The following is a 21,770-nucleotide window of genomic DNA, read 5'->3' as shown; positions in this document are numbered from 1 at the left end:
TACTACTGACACCATATGAGCCGTATATTCTCTCTTTTGAAACTATATATGCTTTTATGCATTTAACTAATCACGATTAAAAAATATTTATAAATAAATAATATTGCTACGAGGTAAAGACGTGGTTGTAGTCCCAAATTTTTAATTATAATGCTTATCAGTGGCGGCGTTATCATTGGCTTAGTTAGTGTTGCCGGCGACGCGGCAGGTGGGTGAGCGGGCCGCGTTTCGGCGCCCCACTCGGATAGTGGTGGAAGAAAATTTTTGGTGGGAAGTGAGTGGGGTGCGCCGGCGCAGCCAGTCAGTCCAACAGACGCGCGGCCCGCGCCCGCCTCGGCCGTAAGTGAAGTGAAGTGAAGTGCTACCGACCAAAGTGACCACGGCCCGCCTCCCGCCCGGACAGTGTACGTTCCAACGGGAGAAAAAAGACAAAACACGGTTTTGTTCCATTTTCAAAATTTCATTTGTTTTTTTTTTTTTGTAATTTTCACACCTTCCACACCGCAAAATCGGAGCAAACGATGTGTTTTGGGGAATGTTTGTAATTGGCATTAATAAAGTGACGTGCGCGTGCTGCGAGGCGTGGATCGTCTGTCATCGGATGCACTCTGGACGCCAGTTTTATATTTTTTTTTCTCTTTACATTTTTTTTTAACTTCCTTGTATTCCCTGTCTTGGTATTCGATTTTTTGTAAATATTCGAAAAGAATATCAATTTTTTTTTTACTGTCGTTCATCTTTTATTCATGCCAATCACATGTTTTCCTAACTTTTTTCTTTCTTTTCTTTCTCTTTTTAACTTTTGCTTGATTTAACTAACCGCATGCGTTTTTCCGGACGGTTACGCGGCAGTATTGTGACTCGACAGAGACGTGAACTGGAAAACTGTGTTTTCCGCGCGTCTACGCGAGTTTTTATTTTTCGGCTGATAATACGAAGGTCACTTGACAGGTTTTTTTTACAGTTCTAACGGCGCGCGTGCCGACGCGTATTCATTTGTTTTTGTTTTAGCTAACGCCGACCTCATTATAAAAATTATATTTCACTATTTATTTCACACCGTGAAAGTAATCCAAAAAAAAATCATTATTTCAATATTGTAATAATACAAAAAAAAAATTTTAAAGTATATTTAAAAAAGAAATACTCGATACTCGGTGTCAATTTTCCCCAAGTAGAGTAGAGAAGTTAGGTGGAGCGGAAGTAGTCTTTAGCGATCTCCTATGCTTACAGCGTCTCTATCTCTTGTTTCTAGTCTGTCCCCCGCCCCACACCTCTTGCCCCGGTATCGAACCCGGACTGTCCTGTGCACGTTGCAGTGCTACGCGCTGAACTTGGAAGTGTTTGGACTCGGGCCACCGATATATACACACAGTGTATAATGTTCATTTGGATTTGACATACATCGTATCGCGAGAACATCTTACTGCAGATTAACAGGTAAGTAACGTAATATGAAATTAATATTGCTTATCTCGCCCATAATATGAAAATAATATTTACTTGTGTAACTTAATATGATAATAATATTGTTCAAAACATGCCCGAACACATTTTATAATTTAAAAAAAATTAAATTAATCTTATTTTAAACTGTTTATACATAGTTAAATTTTAAATAAATAATAAGTGTCAATTATTTAAAAAAATCTATTTTGCATATTAAAAGTATTTAGTAAGTAATGTTTTTCACGCGATCGATCTATTTTGTTATCGAATATTTGACATCTAGATACAGGTGTTTTAATTTACTCTGTAGTTTGTATGGTAGAACAGAAGTGATGTTTTTATTATTGTTTCCGCAACTTTTATGGTATCTTACTTAAACTTTACCCCTTTAGTAGCCTGATTTACGAAAGTGATATTTTAAAATTACTGTGTTTGAGGGTCTAGATGAAGGGAAAAATAGTTTTTTTTTTTTTATTTCGTTGGAAAGAATATTATACAACAGTAAAATACGTACAGCCAACATATAAAAAAACTAATAGTAATGTGAACATTCGGTTTAAAAGATTGGTATCAAAATTGAAACTCTAGGTTATAAAGGGTTAAAAATATTTAGCCTAAATGGCAGTGCCTTTCTTAACCTTATTTAATTTTTTTTTACAAATTTCGTGCGATAGATATAGAGAGAGGAGAGCAGATATATAGGAGTTAATTTTTTTTTCTATAAATTTTGAATTTAAAAAAAAACTTGTGATTATAAACCGACACATTAATGACTTAGAACTACTGTTTAATAATAAATATCTATAAATCTAAATAAATCTAAAATATATATTTTAAACATTTAACAAGGTTAATAAAAAGTTTTTATATATATACAACATATTTCTGATAATTTAAAAATAATTAGTAACAATAGAAATGACAATATAAATGTTAGTGTTTATATTTAAGTAAAAAAGATAGATTAAGGAAATAAAATCAAAAATTGAAGAGAAATTGATATAAAAACAAATGAGATTGTAAATAGTGTTACATTGAGTTGGATTTTAAGGATATGGACTTAGGATAGTCAAATGATAAGAAAAGGAAAAATATATACAAACTTTTTATGTATATCTTCTAATATATAAAATTCTCGTGTCACGGTGTTCGAACTTGAACTCCTCTGAAACGGCTGAGAATGGTAGGTCTGAGAATCGGCTACTATCTATTTTTCATACCCCTAAGTGATAAGGGTTGTTCACCCTTAAAATTTTTTTTTTAATTTTTTGACGAAATTTTTTGATTTTATTTTTTTATGATACAACATACAAAAATACATACAACCCTAAATTTTCACCCCTCTACAATCAACCCTTATTTTTAAATTGAAAATTAAAAATATTTTTTTTTGCAAAACAACGTTTGCGGGATCAGCTAGTAGCAATATAGAAACAGTTAAATATATAATTTACAGTACCGATCGATATTTAAATTGCTTGAATCTAAATCTAGATAGAGACACAGATAAAGTAAAACACATTTTTAATTGATGTATTTACTAAATCCTATTACTAAATTTAATCAACAGATGGCGTGAGAAGCGAAAGCTAGTAACGTTCATTTTCACAGTTTTAAAAACAGAACACCGGCGAACTTATTTCCAATAATTTCCGAATGGCATTTAATAAATTAGTTCCATATATGGTGTTTTCATTAATTCCGAAATGGCGTGCGCGTCGATCAAGATGGCATCGAGTACAGTTAACATGCCACAAAGTAGATTTCGGTGACAGTTTGACATTTTTTTTTAAACTTTATAACCAGTTTATGTTACATTCATTGCTATAAAACAGTGTCATTTTAAAATACAAAATATATCGTAGCATCGCATTAGAGTCTTGCTTTATGATAAGAATAGTACGTCTGCTACAAAAGTAAATTTTAAAATATTTTTTTAACAAGTAACCTAAGTTGTACGCAAGTTAAAAGTAGAGTAGGAGTCGTGCAAGACCTTGCGGCAAGTAAATTAAAAAAATACTGGCGATTCAAACTGTAATCTAAAAAAGAAGATATAAAAGGCTATGAAAAGACTTATGATATGTAAGCGAAAAGAATAAGAAATAATAATTTTAACTGACAAAATTATTTAGCGAGAACTAATGCTCTCTAAAAGAGGTGACATAGTAAAAATGTACGCAGTAAATCCAGTAACATTGATTTTTTTAAAACAAGTAACCAAAATTGCACACATTAAATTATTAGTTTCAAACAAATAACCTTATTTACGTCTTCAAATCTGTTATTTTAAAACATTTGTATTCCGTTCAATAATTACAAATATATTTAAATCTATTTTCCATAAATCGTACGTACATAATCTATCTAAATTGAATCATTAGTATTTAATGGAATCAGTCCATCCTAAGCAAGAAAAGGACCAATATTTAGCCACTTCCGCACATGCAGTGGTAGTCGTGCAATGAAATGCACCGCCCGCCAGCACGCTGATAAATGCGTATGCGGCAAACAATGCGATCATTAGTATTTCAACGAAGTTATTTAACAAAGTTTCCAACTCTAATAAATAAAACTATTCAACTTTCATCTAGTAACTTTAAAAAATTACTTAAAAGTCATAAACAGTACATCCTAGCCGACTAAATTCGGAACATAGCCTTCACCACAATAACCACGAAGTCATCTATAAACCTTTAAGAGTCGTGGTAGTCCAGGGGTAGAGGAATGAAACTTGCGTTCTTATAATCTTATATAATTTACACTTATTGCAATCTTCTAATATATAAAATTCTCGTGTCACGGTGTTCGAACTTGAACTCCCCTGAAACGGCTTGACTGATTTTTACCAAATTTAATATGCGTATTAAGTGGGTCTGAGAATCTGCTACTATCTATTTTCTATACCCCTAAGTGATAAAGGTTGTTCACACTTAAAAATTTTTTTGACGAAATTTTTTGTTTTTATTTTTTTATGATACAGCATACAAGAATACATACAACCATAAATTTTCACCCCTATACGATCAACCCTTGTTTTTTAATTGTAAATTAAAATATCAATTTTTTTTGCAAAACAACGTTTGCGGGATCAGCTAGTAATTATATAGGATTGCCACTGCTCATAGATAAGTTTCCAAAAGACTGACAGCTATTACATTGCGATCAGCAACCTGCCTGCTATGTGTGGCGATTATGGTATATCCATCTATATCTTTAAGAGAGGCATATGACTTTCAGTAGGCATCTAAGGGCTAAAATAACGAAATTATTCATTCGTATCGTAGTTAATATTAATCACACACAAAATCCTGCGAATGATTTTAAACCGCTTTATATTCAAAAACACTTCGACCATTTTAATTCGAAATGGTTTAAGTGACAATAAAATTAGTATATATATTATTTGATAACATGTTATTTTAAAATCTAGTTTTGATATGAAATAAAAAAAATATTCTCCTAGTTTTATAATGTACATAAAATAGATATAAAATAAGCCATAATATAAAACCAAAAAATGTTTTCTAAATCTAGATAAAAACTGTTATTTTTCGTTAGTAGAATGGTAGTAACCTTTTATCTCTATCACTAGTAAAAAACCTGTTACAATTTAATGCCCTTATAAAGCCTTGTATTAACTTGACATTAAAGATATAGCAATATATACCTAAACACAGTATCTATCTTAATATCTTTCAATCTTTTTGTGTACTAAAACTTAATAAATACAGCCTTATTAAAAGTTTTTACTCATCATATACAACATATATATTTTTTAAGTGGATCCTACTTAGGAATTGCCCTGCGTTGGGAAACACTGATATACATAATCTGATACTTAGCTTTAATATAGATAAATATATAAAATTTCTACAACTAATTGTGGCAATTGCAATCCCGTACGAGGATATATTGGGCGTGTACATTTCATGTACAGGAAAAGAAGATATATATCAAGATATATATCCATATGTGCGTCCATCAAAATAAATAAAGTAAAATTGAAGTTAGAAACTAATGGTTACATTACAATCGGATTACAAGTATCTCAGACCGAAGAAACAGACGCATGAGAGCGAACTATATATCTTTTTAAATATTATAGCACGACATATTTAATAAACATTACAGTACACTGAGGGCATACACTTCATTCCATACGCGTGATATATTTTATGAAGTCATTTGGAATATAGTAAATCTTAACACAAAGATGTATATTATTTTAAACAAATAAACAATTATTAAAAAAATAGATTAATAATAATAGTAATTACCTTTTTACTTTTTAAATTATATTAAAATCTGTTGGTAAATTAAATATATTTAACCTAAATTCTATTTTCAAAAATACATTTTTTTTAAAGCACATGTCGTTGCCTGTCATATAAATTCAAAATAGTTTTTATTGCGTTGTATTTATAAATAATATACAGACAGATTTATATTATTCTAATTAAATAAATAATTAATAAAAAAGATAAATTACAACACTAATTATCTTTTCACTTTTTAAATTATATTAAAATATGTTGGTAAATTAAATATATTTAATCTAAATTCTATTTTCAAAAATACTCTTTTTTAAAAGCATATGTCGTTGCCTGTCATTTAAATTCCAAATATTTTTTATTGTGTTGTATTTATAAATAATATAGGTAATTTCGTTAGAAATATTTAGTGATTATAATAAAAATGGAAGATTTTTGAACATTGTAATATAAGCGTGATATAATTGTATATTGAAAACATAGGTTAATAGACAATCAATATTGAAAACATATTTCCTTGTAACACCCACTGTATTGCCTAACCGCAGGCTTACACGGTGACTCAGTCAAAGAACCCACAGACTTTTAGACGGAGCCTGGCGAAGAATGTATCGCACGACCTCCATCAATTCACACTTGTGCGACAATAAAACGGATATCGGATGATATTTTATTTGCATGCGTTTCAAAAAAATATGACTCATTGTTTTAAGTCATCATAGAGTCAATCTCTTGACCAATAGGTCATTTGTGCGGTACTTACTTACTTACTCCGCTGGCTCAGTGACCCAAAGTGGGTCTTGGCCTTCGAAGAGAGAGACTTCCACTTTCCTCTATCTTGCGCCATCGTCTGCCATTGGTTGACACTCAATTCGCGCAAGTCTGCCTCAACGCGATCGATCCAGCGATACCTGGGTCTACCCACTGGTCTTCGACCCCTCGGTTTTTCCAGGTACGCTACCTTCACGCTCCGATCCGATCCCATTCGCTCCAAGTGACCAAGCCAGCGGATTCGTTGAGCTTTATATTCGCCAATGATATTTGGCTGTGCTATATATATTTGTGAGGTAGTCATTTTTAAAATTAACAAAACGAATGACGTTCTGAAGTTTAATTTAAATGGTCAATGTGAACACGACTTTCTAAATCACAATAATATACTGATGTTACTGTTCTGAACGAATAATTGCGAAAAGAAATCTAACGAAACGGTTTATTTGATACATCCAGACATATTTTACATAAGTTTTATTATTTGATGTTAATAATATAAACAAAAAACATTATAAATAGGCTTCGATTGATTACAGCTTTATCTAAATAGGCACTCATAGCCCTGTAGGTACACAACTGTATTTAAAAATAATACTTAATCTAATTCGTAATTTTATGAGTATGACACCAGTGGACGTTGCATAGATGTGATTTTACAAGGTAGTCAAACCATCATGTACAATTAAAAAACTTAATATAATGTAAGTAAGAGAAGAATTCTGACGGAACTTAATTTAAGGGCAAGTTATGCTTCAACTTACTCGAAAAGTTCGACGCAACCCCCATCATACTAAACAGAATCATAACTAGATGTTCTTCCGCCATTTCTCACATAGGCAATGCATTTTGAATTGATAGTAGGTAATAGCAACCAAATCAAGGTTCTACCATTTCAGGCGCCTTAGTGTCGGAACTTTAAGCGCGTATTATCGAGTTACAATTCAAGCCTAGATCCCCTCGCGGGGGCCCTAGTTTCTAGTCAATCTATGATGCGTTAGCCCAAGATATATATCTCTGCTGCATCCCAATGTAGTGTAATGTTGCGAGTCAAGGCTCTTATGGAAGGTCTCGTGCTTTGCTACCTTAAAATGGGATATTTTAAGCCTTTCATTTTTAGGGACTTCTCGTTCAGCTATTTTTTGGGACAGGGACTTTGATTTTTAGTTTTCAGTATTGTTCTATTTATTTTTCTTCTTTCGTATGTCACAATGTCTGGCCTTATTGCTTTTATTTACGTACCTTCTATGATTTCTATACCATTTATTGACAATTCTAATTTTTGAATATATCTTCTTTCTATATCACAGTTATTTTATATACATGTTTATTTCTTATGACAGACCTTGATTTCTATTACCTCCTTTATTATCATTTTAGCATATTGCTAGAAATTGGCGGTTTCCTGAGTTTCTCATCAGATAGGCGATGCTGCCACTGTTTATTTTGGCTCCTAATTCTTTTTTCAGATCTAGTTAGACTAGGCACCTTCTGTACCCTGCCCCACCCTAAAAACCAGTTTCAAATACATCTGTGCCAAGAATGCCATACTAACTTATTTAAGTTAGTTTGTTGAGTAACTTTTGGGATTACTTTAAACAATTCCTTAAAAAGCAATTGTAATTCATTTCTACAATCACTTAAATAATTCTTTACACGCTATTGTAATTTTTGAACACATTTGATAAAAAATATTTACCAAGTAATCTTAGACTGCATAGTTACTTACAAAGGTGTTATTAACTTTATAGAGAATAACATGCTTTTCTTTATTTATAAACATCGTCGCTTTTGTTGTCCGTGGTATTTTTATAAATTAAAACACTCAAAATTTTTTGAGCTGTTTCGAGTTGTTTTCTATATAAGAATTCCTTTTTTATGCGGTAAATATTAACGGCTTAAAAATATTTACGACTAATTAATCTATGTTTTATATCTAAGTAAAGGTATATATTATTTTTCTGTACATGTGTATGCCTTTTAATGATAAAACCCGTAGAACAGACCGTACGATCGCGTCACGTAAGCGGGCTAGAAAACATGCCAGTGGATCTACCTAGGTCTGCCAGTGACACATATAGAGCGTTGCGGGCGACGAGCGCGGGGCGAGGGAGGGGGGTGCACGACTTTCACTCGCGCGCCTGAGATGCGCATGCGCACGCCGCGGCAATGACCATGCGCCTCCGTGTCAAGTGCAAGAGTTTCACTCGTATATATATATATTTCTTTTTTCCTTCAAAAATCCTTTAAGATATATTTTATGGGGGGATAAATAGCTATGCGTAACTCTTTACGGCTAATAGCCCAGGTCTATTGACTACTTTTATTGAAACACTACGCTTTCGCCAACTAAGGTGCCCTTGAGACTGAATGCTGAACGGTTATTATACGAAGCCCTTGTGCTAAGGTCCAATCCGGTGATATTCTAGTATGTAGCAGCCAAGAGACTACATAGGCAGCCTTCGAGTTTACCACATATATATATATATATATATATATATATATATACTATACCAGTGGTGGAAGTGCCAGTGGGAAAGTCAGATATCGCCCAGGACCAACGAACGATAGAGCCTTAAGGTTGAAGCGGCGACATCGGACTGGTAACTGCAAAGTAAGATGTCCAGCCACAATGTGGAGGACCTTGAGAAGGTCTTTTAAACACGCTGGATACAGCCGCTTCCAACCAGTCCTGTAGAAATCTGTGAGGGGCGGCTATATATAGCTATATATTCATATATATAGCTATAAATATACATATTAGAAAGAACAAAGATCACCGATACAGCTCGAAGAATTGCACGTTTCAAGTGGCAGTGTGCGGGGTGCCACTCGAACCGGTAGACGCGGCGTTGATAGACCCCCTACTGGAGGGATCGATGACATAAAGTTGCGGGAGGTCCCTAAATGCGGGCAGGAATGTTCATCGTGACGATCTCTTGGAATAGATCTAAGCCTTGTTGTAGACGTCCATCGTGTGAGAAGAAGATATATCAGGATATAAGGCAATAATAATAATGTTGGTAGTGAAAGGGAGTCAATGATAGTGGTGTTTATACTTAATATGTTGTTAATAGATTTAAAATACATCATTGGTAAAAATCGTAGATCACAAAATTTAATTTCAACTCAATGTCATTGATCCTTGATTGATCCTTGAGGGGTCAAGGCGAATATGACGCAGTTTTTTACATCCCTGACATAAGCCTGTAACGTAATAGATACGTATCCCTGAAAAGTGTTCGTGTGTAGGGAGTTAAAAAGAAAATTTCCATTCAAACTTCGCACACATACGTAAGGTGTACAGTGACGCACACAGACGCGGTCAGCTGATCGTACGCCGCGCTTTCTCCGCCGTGGCCAATGCCCGGCCGCGCTTAGCGATTCCTTCCACGGAGCCCCGCGACACACCAGCGCTGATTTATGTTTGCAGACCGTTGCGTGCAAAATTTATCGTTCGTATACTAGGCCACACAAGTTTGGCAAGAACAGTGCGAGAATACGAAGTGTGAGTGTTATACTTACGTGTTCGTATCCTTGGTTGGTAACTTAGCTATTTGGTGTGGTTACCATGATATTACATTTATATATCTGCTGTTAAATACCTTTATCAGTCTATTATACAGTATATGTCCACCGCCCTTTTCATGGACATTTATATATCTGCTGTTAAAAAACCTTTATTAGTCTATTATACAGTATCCGTCCACCGCCCGTTTCATGGCCCTAAATGTGTGATATTTTTTTAAATCCATTCTTGATTATTTTTAACATGCTAAAAAATATTATGTCCAAATTTAATTTTTGGAACATAATTTCGTAAAATACAGTTCTTAGCTGATCTATAAATAATAAAATAAATATTTGTACAAAATTTTAAGTTTCTAAACTTTGTAAATTCAGAGAAATCGTGATGAGTACCAAGATGAAAATTTGAATTTACAGGGAAAAATACTTATTTAATAATTTTTTCCAATTATCGCATATATATTCACATAAGTAGTAACTAATATTTGATAAAGTTATGTTTGTTAGTTATTTACTTAATATCAGAATTCGTTATAAATATTCAAGCCTATACTTATGAGATTATTCTACAAATTTAATTAGATCAATACATTTCATAATATATATTGTATGAAAATATTTCTGTATAGCTCGCATTGCCAACCGTAGTTGATACCCCCCGTGCGTCTTCACGGCCGCGCTCAGAGAGAAAGCTACAACCAACTGGTAGCCCCAAGCTGCACCTTCTGACAGCGTTATAACTTAAGACGTTCCCAATGTACTTGCCCATGTAAAGTAACCATACAACTTATAAGTATGAACAATGTACAGTAACACAGAAGACATTAGTAAATTATTTGAAAACAATTTTCAGGATTCTCATCTTTACCTAGATATAAATAAGACATTTGTACAAATTAGAAGCGTGTTTATTCTATATTAATACTACAAAAACTCACCAATCACATGTTATGTATGTTTGGATATAATGTAAACCCCGATGAAAATTAAATTTTATTCCATTAGAAACTTCTACAAAATGTAACAGAAATTAATACTTTGTAGTTATAAATATTTACGTGTAAGGCTTAGAGTAATATATATAAAAGAAATAATTTAAAACAAACTTACTAATAAATAGAACTAACTTACTAATAGATAGTTAATTTGCATATATTTTTAGTTTGATATTCGTTTCAAATATGCTTATCGAAACGTACCAAAACACGATATATAAGTTTAATTTAGATATGATTAAGAAATAAAACAGATAATTTAAGTTATAAATAAAATAACAAGAATCTACTTTCATAGTATAAATATTACAATAGTTAATGGTATAATCAAAGTAATTTTTATAAAGAAAATAATTTTCATGCAAGCACTCGTTGATGTCTAATGTATCAGACGACTGTAACAATATCTAACTTATATGCCAGAGTTTCTCAACGTGGGACTAAGTCTCCACAGATGGGCAATTTGATTATTGAGGGGTCAATTCGAAAGTCAACTCTAGATACACACATAATTATTTATTCTTTACGTAAGTGTATATATATATATATATATATATATATATATATATAAAAGCACTTAAAATTTCAATGATTAAAATTTTCATGAAATAAGCGCAAAGAGGATTTTGCGAAGGATTTTGTTACAATAACTCTTAATCACATCGTAATTATTACAGAGTTTCACTTCCCATATGTACTTTTGTACAACGCGTTGTAGGTTAAAGATCATATTTAAAGATTTCCAAAAATTATATTTATTGTACGCGGTAATTATAAGAGGTCTGCAGGTACACGCCGTGTTCCCATAGGAAGCACATGTTCCTTTTTTGTCCAATGCCTACCTGACGTCCCGAATTCGAATTCAAATATTGACTGATTGAAGGGTTGCCGGGACATCTGTCGCAGCTCCTTTATTGTCGGGAGAAAGCCTCACGCGATGGGAAAGTGTAGCCGGCGACCTGGGTTCTGGAGGCACATGTGTTAAAGAGTATCTTTGTTTACTCCCAAATACATTCGCGGTTTATTTTCAAAAGTACCAACGTGCTGTTTCGAAATTTAAAACCGTCGAATTCTTCGCTTTCTCTTCCATTTACAAAAAAAATCTTGTACAACATGCTTCATAACACGACGAGATGTGAAATACTTGGAATTTCTTTAAAATATCAAATGGGAAACGAAGAAATTTAACAACATATTGAAAGTCTAAAATTTAATATTTCAAATTCAGATTATAATTTTTTTTTCAAATTTAGAACACAAAATAAAAAGTCAACCTAAGCCAGTTCTCCTCTTGTTGGCTTTTATGCCAATCAATCTTTACTTCTTCGAAGCGATCTTCGAACCAACCAGAGCCCAGGATAACAATCTCGGTCAGCAGAGAAAATAAATAAGGAGAACATCGCCTTACTGGTGAGTAAAGAGGCATGTCACCAGATCTTTTTGGAGACCTGCAAAAAGCTAAGGGAAAATAATATAAGGCTATAAATAAAATAGCTGATATATTAGAAATTTCAATTAAGTTAGATATATACAGTAAGAAAATAAATAAGAATTAAGAATAAATAAATAACATAAAAATAGTAAACTTAAAACTGTAGAAATCTTTAGTGGGGCGATGTATGGAGGTAAAAATATGAAAAGGAATGAAATATAAAGAGATGGACAAAAGATGAGTATGGATATAAAAACAAAAAGAAAAAATTGTTATGTAAATAAGGACATAATTCGCTCAAAAAAATGACCGGCGCCTAGTTCCACGAAACCTGTAAATGTCTACAAAACAACAGTGTGAACATGTCTTCATTTGAAACATTGAAAACGATAAAAAGAAAAGTAATAATTTTCTATACCTTACCTAATTATTTACATATATACATATAACAATATATATTTTATTCGAACACCGTTATCTTGTATTGAATTTCAATTCTCATGATAAATATAATCAATTTATTTTTGACAAACAAACCGAACATTTTGTGTAAATTCATTCTATCTTAAATATAACATTTATTTCAATCAATTTATTCAATCAATATAAACCTCCTTTGCATCCACGCTCCATATCGCTGGCTATTACGAACACAAAACTTTAATGTCAATTATTGCGCGTTTGAAATTCGAACGCCGATTTGAATTCGGATGCCTATTATGGATGTGGTCGCTTCCGTTGTGTTCATCTTTTTCAGCCGATGGACACCCACTGCAAGGCCTAAGTCTCTCCAAGACTTTATGTCATCCATCTACCTAGTGAAGGACCTATTTACCGCATCTACTAGCTGTGGTCGCCGCTCAAAAACCTTTCGGCCCCAATGACCATCGATGGTCGGCCATTGTTTTAGGCTTCACCTTTACCTATTACTCTTCACTTGCTAAATCTCATATAACAGTATAATATATATAGCAGAATTGATTATAAATAAAAGCCTTATTGTATAGCTCATAACTCAGCTAAAAGGTTTGAAGTTTTTATATTAATACAAATTTTTAAAACTATTTTTCTTACTACATTATCGTTATGTATTACTGAAGCTATTTTTTTATAGATACTGTACATTCACTTGTTTTTAAAACATACATCTACATAAAGAGTTTGTATATATATTGTAATTATATTATATGTCATATTTATAATGCGTAAGATGTTCCATGTAAAATTTCATTCAATAGAACGACCTAATTAAATAGCATCAAGCCTATTGACCCAGTGAGGATATTTTCTTGTTGCGTGTCAGCTTACCACACGTGTTTATAACATCCGTTTACTTGAACGATTTCCGCTCCTTTCCGCATTAAGGATGATATAAATAAAAGGTTGTTTACCTATAACAATGTTAAGGGTGGGAAGTAATGGTTATACTAGATAAGCTTCCGTAACAGCCTTTTTTGTGTACCTCAACACCCTCTTTTATTTTTTGTCAGATATCAATCATGACCTACTTAATATAAAGCCTTCAATTTTTTAAACCTATGCCATCTACTAAAAAACTTGTACGTCATTTTAAGTATATTATGTTAATATTTTTCACTTAGATTTATTTTTGAAACTTTATAACAAGACACAGTAACGAAGAAAAAATAAAACGACAATAATAAATGGATCTATAATAATAGATCTATTCAGAATTTTGGTTAAAATTCTGAATAGATCTTTCTCTTTGAACCCAAATAAAACTGATAAATTCGTATATCCTAACACCGTTAAAACTAATATTAAAATAAACTAGAAATTTCTTACAAAGCCGTGTTAGTAAATATAACGAAAATTCATACATAATGAAATCCATCGATAGATGCCTATCTAGCAAGATACAACAAGAGATAGAACAATCGAAGCGATAAGATAAGGGCCAATAGGTAGACAAAAATGGGGCTACTTAAGTAAATAGGTAGAGTAATTAAATAATAGCAATAGTGGGAAGAAAATGGAGAAGTAAGACGAAGAATGGAGAAAGTTACACCGAGCAGAGTTTGTAGGAAGCCTATTCTCAAATGCGTGGTTCCAATAACAAAGTGACACGCAACATGTTATCAAGTTAAGAAGTAATGTATTATTAATAATATTTCAATAGATTCTTAAATACTTACACAGAATAATAAATAAAATGTAAAGGAAAGCCATTCATGTGTACATGAAAATCGTAAAATCTTTTCCACTAATGGATCCGAACAAATTCCTCTAAATGTCCCATAAGGTAGGATCAAATGAATTAAACATAATAAAACCTCCGCCGGTAATCCTATCAAAGCCTGAACATGTGAGCGAGACGGCAGTATAAGCGAGAGAGAGACGGGGCGCGGGCAATGTCCTGGTTTGTCAATAAACTTGACCCACATTTCATTGAGAGCGACTGAGCCTGGAATCTTAGATAAGGCTGCGTACACACTTGTGTTATTTTTATATGCTTATCTTTTTTAAAGTTATAATTTTATTTAGTCAAAATTCATACGGATTGTATAAATAATGATAATCTATACATACAAATTTATTTTCTTAGGTTTTTATAATTTTTAATTATATTTTAGTCAGAATTGGACTTGACGTTGATTTATAGGACACACTGTTAATTCCTCTTCTTAAAGTATTAAGGTACCTTGAAACAACAACATGATAAACAACTCAATAATTTGCAAACGAAAGTTCATAGCAGCGGTAGCACAGCGGTAGAGAACTGAAACTTACGATCATAGGTCGCGAATTCGACTCCCGAGAGATAATCTTATATAATTCACACTTTGTGCATTAATTATATAGGATTCCCTCTGTTCACAAACAAGTTTCCAGAGGGATCCCCCATATGCCTCACGTAAAGAAACCTATGCGCTGAAACTACCACTGCGACTTACTACAGATAACAAAGTATAGATAATCACGTCCATATATAATTGGCTATAGGTGTACAATCTTTTAAATGGTGAATGTTAGGTAATGTAATGTTAAGTTAGGCTAGAATGCGAATGAAAGGGAATGACAGAAGAATTGTGGTAAGACAGAAACAAAACGAACGATATATCATATGATGAACAAAAGAAGGGTGAGAAAATAAAAATGTTCGTGAAAAATTAAATAATGTAAAATAGTCCCTGTCCCACACAAGATAGGGAGTACGCGATGTTCCCAATAGCGGAGGCCAATTAGGAAAAAAAAATGGTGAATGTTTATCTCATTTTTCATCACCCTTTCTAAACTTATCAGTATACATTACAATAATTTATCGAAAGGCTATTAACTTCTGGCAATACTAAATCTGCACGGACAGACAGTAAACAATAATATAATAAGATTTTTTCTTATTATATTACTATTACGTTTTTATTACATCTGAAACCGTTGATTTTTGAATAAGGTAAACGATATATTAATTGAAAAAAAAAATAGCAATACACTCAACCATTTCAAACTTATAACAAATATGTATTGACTAGATGCTACTATGTCGTTATCACACGAGATGAACGCCCTGGTTTATATTTCACTAATAAAAAATAATTGAAAGTCAGTCTTAAAAATACGCCAGTGTAAACGCACTCTTACATAAGGTCCTTGCATCGACATAACGGTGTGAGCGCCCGTACCAGATGAGGCTATTTTTAACATATCTCGTTATGTTATTTATAACTTATTAACATATGTTATTTTTATTAAATAATTATAATTTTTAATTTAATTTATTTATCTTCATTAATATTTTTCATTCGATATTATGTTTGCCTTTATTGATAATATAAGAAGGATTTATAAAAATAATTAAACACGTGTTTCATCGAGTCAAGAAATATCGATTAAGAAATATTGACAAGCTATTTTCTTAGTTGAAGTCATAGCAGAAAGTGCCTTAAGGAGAGATGGAGGTCATGAACTGGCAAATGTAGCGTAAAACGTCCAACCTCAAAGAAGATAGATGTCCTGGTTTAGTTTGATAGAAGATGCAGAATGCAAGGTTCTTCTAACTGGACCTACTGGAAATAAAAGTGAGATGCCTATGTCCAGCCGTGGGCATGACATCCTTAACTATATAGTATTGATAAATATAGTAATATTTACGTAACTATCAAAGTAAGATCTTTGACTACTCTACCATTTTAATTCTTCGTATTCAAATTCAAAGTATCTTTATTTAAGTAGCCATTTACATACGCTTTTGAATTGTCGATTATTTTAATATAAATAGTATGCTATCATAGATTGACGCTGATCTGTTGAGAAGAGTCGACTCTAAACTCAACAGTTGCTCTTTTAAATGAAATTTAACAATTTTTCAACAAATGAGTCAACAAACTAAGTTATACACATTTTAATAATGCCACAACAAGATTTATTTAATAATATACTTTCAATTAAAGATTTAGTGCAGTGATTCCCAAAGTGATCTATATCGACCCCTAGGGGTCTATGACAACCTGCAAGAGGTCTACGTCAGCGAAAAAAATTGGGGGTCCATAAAATGAAAATGGGGGTCCAAGATAGTGGATCTCAACACTTACACTGAAAGTACCTATTTACTTACATCATACTATTAAATTAATTACATACTATTAATTAATCAAAACATTTACATAATTTATAAAAGTACCTATGAAGTACAAAAATTATTAAATATGTTTATAAAATTGTGTAAGTTATAGGATGTTGGTATTCGCTTTGTGGTCGCAATACATTTTGAACATACACCAAACTTCACTACAGTTAGAAATTTACAGAAAATCAATATCAGGTAAGTAGGGGGTCTACCCAACACGGAAAAACATGGCAAGGGGTCTACGATACAAAAAAGTTTGGGGAACTCTGATTTAGAGCTAAGGAAAGGAAGATATCTTGTGAAACTTTATCATATATGTGTACAAAAAGATATTTGTAAACGTTTTAAAGTAAATATTTGGACTAAAATCCGATACAATATTTTCAACGAACAAAATACGAACCTGTATGAATTATTCAATTAAACTGTCTCTTACGTAATAGCACGGTCTTTTGTACCGTCTTCGATACAAAGTACATTTAAAAACAACCTTATGTTTAAACAAATACGGTAGCATTTTAAACGCGTACAATTGATAAGATATACCAACTTACGTTCAACCAGCTACTATTCAAGTAAAATTTAATCTTATCTGGTTACCGATAAGTTGCATTCTCCAATACAGTAACGGCATGTACTAATGTCTTATGTTATTAACAAAGTAGTATTGTAAATTGAGTTTTATCGCTTTCATTTTAAAGTTCAATTTATTTTGTGAATCGTTTCGAGATGTGTCGATAGGTTGTGCTCGGTACGCATGGGTGGGCACGTGCAGTACAGTTAGAGTACGGGCCGCGTGACGTAGCGGACGCGTGGAGGGGAGCGGGGGGAAGGGGCAGCAAGGCCGTTTCATGCCCGAGCACCGACCGTACTGGGAGCGCATGCATTGACTGATAATGAGCATCTAAAACCACGCTACTATACTCTGCAAATATTTTTACGCTACTTTCAGAACACGCATGTAACGGAACTCGTTGTTATACAGGGTGATCGGTTATAGGTGTAAATAACTCAAAGTGATTAATGTATATCATATATTCAGGTTATTACATATCAAAATTAATTATTTTTAACATCATTTAGACTCCGTACTACCGAAAGTTACAAGTGTATCCGATTTTGATCACTTTATACAGGATGATTGAGAGCTTATAGCAGCCTAGAGTTCATAGCAGCCTAGATTTTATAGCAATCTAGAGCTTATAGCAGCCTAGAGCTTATAGTGGTCTAGTAGACTAGAATTTGGCCATAATTGTATAAAAATAAAATTATAAATAAAATTTAGTTCCCTAACCACCTACGAACGAAGATAATAGAAGAAAGGTAATGCATGGAAGATTATTTTGATGTAAAAAAGTTAGAGATTGTGAAGAACAGAAGGAAATTGTAATATAAGAGATTGTGAAAGAAGGAAAGAGAAAATGGAATAAAAAAATAGTTTAACCTAGATATAACATCATAATCTAGCGGTAGTCTATTTAGCATTGTTCATTGTTTATTATGTTAATTTCTAAAATTATCACTCTGATATACGACATATATATATATATATATATATATATATATATATATATATATATATATATATATATATATCTTAACCGCCTAACGATGTTGGCCCTTCAATTAGCCCGTAGTTTAAAAAGGTTGCTCACCCCTGTTCTAAATAATCGTAAATAGATAACAATATTAATAGATAAATGAACTAATTGCCCGACAGTGGGCCTATGACAGTTGCCAACAATCGCCCACCGCGCCGCTCCACTTAACAATTACCAAGACGACTGTCGCAACTCAAATAGAAACGTAAATCTATTGATCATTTACAAACACTAATCTTTTATATTCAGTAAAAAGTAATCAATTACTTATTCCTGTTGCTCTAACTTCCTATTTTTTTAATTCTCATTGAATAACATAATAGACGATGAACTGTATGCTAATAAAAAACACTAGCAATAGGAAGGCAGATGAACTTTCTTATTTTGTTTTTTTTTCTTCTTTAATGGTTCTGTTGGGGGACCTCTCGTTCCCCTATCTCGTGTGGGACAGGGACTATTTAATTCTAGTAATTTATTTTATTTTGCAACATTATTTATTGTTAAAATATTTAACACGTATTATTCCGTTTTATTTTTACTTATTGCATTTATTACCACCTTCCTGCAGTAGCTGAGGAAGCGTTCTTTCTCCCCTTCGTCTTGCATGATGGCCGAGACATTCCTTTCCTCTATCTTTTTGCCCATCCGGCATTCGGAATCTGCGCGCAGTCCCGAACGGCGGACAGTGGGCCACAAGGTGGACCACGGTCTGGCCCACGCCCGGTTCACAGAAGCACGAGGGGTCCTCCTTGAGCTTGAACCTGTGAAGGTACTCAGAGAACTCTTATTTTGTTAGGATTGCCTATAGCATTTGCCAAGCATCTGTTTGACAGTTTTAATTATCTCCAAGTTACGTGTGTTTTCGTAATATGTGTTCAATTTTGTTAATTTGGTCTTTTACTTGGTCTGTTAATATTACTCGGCCAACATTAGAGAAAGCCTTAAATGTTTAGAATCTGCTCGAAAATATACTTAAGTTGAAAAGAGAATATAAGTTGAGAAATGAGATATCAAAGTACTTTGTGATCAAAAATTAAAGTTAAATAGTCATTTAAAATTCCAGACCATTAGAAAAGCAAGTAATTTTGTCCTATATTGATAGGAATGGCTATAACATTTGCAAAGCGTCTGTTTGTAAAAAGCTGGAATATCATTTTGCTCAGGCCCAAACCATTTTAGATAGTTCATTTGTTGAAAATTAATGTTTAGGACACACTATATAAAAATCAAAAGGTAAAGAAACAATAAATAACGTGATGATATATTAAAAATAAATATTGTTTACTCTTTATCCTTGCAGATTGAGAGACTGACAAATGAGGTACATTATCCTGTTTAACACTTTCACACCCATTTCCAACCATTACATTTTTATTTATTAATTTATATAGAATTATCGACATACAATACGTCTAAATAAATATATGTATATATTCATATGATTTCAATATTTATATTTTGATCACATCTCTTATAATAGATAGACACAATTATACAATATCTGTAATTAAGTTTAAAATTAAACTTTCTTCCATCGAACAACAATACGCCAACCGCACTAAGCGTTTCGCTAAAACTTTTATAGTGAACAGCCAAAGAGTGGAAAAACCTTCCAGCGTCATTGTTTCCAGGGATCTATAACTTAGAAGTTTTCAATGCAAGGTTTCATCTAAGTAAGCATGTAGCATCATAGACTTTGTCATCGCTTAACATCAGGCGAGACAGATATATAATGCTTCGCCAATTAAAGATAAGAAATAATACAATTATATAATATATTAAACAAAAATAACCCTTTGAATAAGGATTTCTTATATCTAATATATAAAATTCTCGTGTCACGGTGTTCGAACTTGAACTCCTCCGAAACGGCTTGACCGATTTTTACTAAATTTTATATGCGTATTCAGTAGGTCTGAGAATCGGCTACTATCTATTTTTCATACCCCTAAGTGATAAGGGTGGTCCACCCCTAATTTTTATTTTTTTATTTTTTAGACATTTTTTTGGTTTTTATTTTATTATGATACAGCATACCAAAATACATACAACCCTAAATTTTCACCCCTCTACGATTAACCCTTATTTTTAATTTGTTAATTAAAAACTTTAATTTTTTTTTGCAAAACAACGTTTGCGGGATCAGCTAGTATATGTATATATTCATATGTTTTCAATATTTATAATTTGATTCCATCTCTTATATTAGATAGACACAATTAGACAATATCTTTAATTAAGTTTAAAATTAAACTTTCTTCCATCAAACAACAATACGCCAACCGCACTAAGCGTTTCGCTAAAACTTTTATAGTGAACAGCCAAAGAGTGGAAAAACCTTCCAGCGTCATTATTTCCAGGGATCTATAACTTAGAAGTTTTCAATGCAAGGTTTCTTCTAAGTAAGCATGTAGCATCGTAGACTTCATCATCGCTTAACATCAGGCAAGACCGATGTCTATTGTTTCGCCAATTAAAGATAAGAAATAATACAATAATATAATGTATTAAACAAAAGTAAGGCTTTCTTATATAGTACTAGCTGTTCCCGCAAACGTTGTTTTGCAAAAAAAAATGATATTTTAATTTACAAATAAAAAATAAGGGTTGATCGTAGAGGGGTGAAAATTTATGGTTGTATGTATTCTTGTATGCTGTATCATAAAAAAATAAAAACCAAAAAAATTGTCTAAAAAATTAAAAATAAAATTTAGGGGTGGACCACTCTTATCACTTAGGGGTATGGAAAATAGATAGTAGCCGATTCTCAGACCTACTGAATACGCATATTAAATTTGGTAAAAATCAGTCAAGCCGTTTCAGAGGAGTTCAAGTTCGAACACCCGTGACACGAGAATTTTATATATTAGATATAAAATATGTCTTAAAGAAAAGAAGATTTATAGATTTAAAGTGAGGAAAAACTTTCGACTGTATCATAAATAATTTTACAGTTTTCTATAAAGTCATTGAACAAAAGAAAGTAATCAATATCCAACAAACAAATTGTACGTAATATCACGTCGCACGGTACTGTTGTATTTTGTGAAAGACGAGAGAAAGTAATAGTTACTTGCGAAGGCACTTTACGTTTTAACGGTCATCCGTTGACGAAGTATAAAAGGAAATCATAGA

At 32.5% G+C, this 21,770-nt stretch overlaps 1 protein-coding gene across 4 annotated transcripts in view; it reads left to right on the top strand.

Annotated features, from left to right (window-relative positions):
- The first annotated feature begins 312 nt into the window (after nucleotides 1-312).
- ich (zinc finger protein ichor) overlaps nucleotides 313-21,770 on the top strand; it is a 58,768-nt gene continuing 37,310 nt past the window's right edge. For 3 of the 4 annotated variants that reach the window (XR_011108842.1, XM_068772520.1, XM_068772522.1), the window contains exons 1-2: nucleotides 313-404; nucleotides 1,256-1,440. The gene's annotated coding sequence lies outside the window, so the exon portion shown is untranslated. Of the gene's footprint in view, nucleotides 439-1,255; nucleotides 1,441-21,770 lie in introns of all 4 variants that reach the window. The other variant, XM_068772521.1, reaches the window with a different exon arrangement.

This window comes from Battus philenor, unplaced genomic scaffold (genome assembly GCF_028537555.1).
Source record: "Battus philenor isolate CCGP_79_NKW_IND1 unplaced genomic scaffold, ilBatPhil1.0.hap1 SCAF_5, whole genome shotgun sequence".
Lineage (NCBI taxonomy): Eukaryota > Metazoa > Arthropoda > Insecta > Lepidoptera > Papilionidae > Battus > Battus philenor.
Note: the sequence above shows the minus strand (reverse complement) of the source record. Positions and strands in the feature narration are given on the sequence as shown.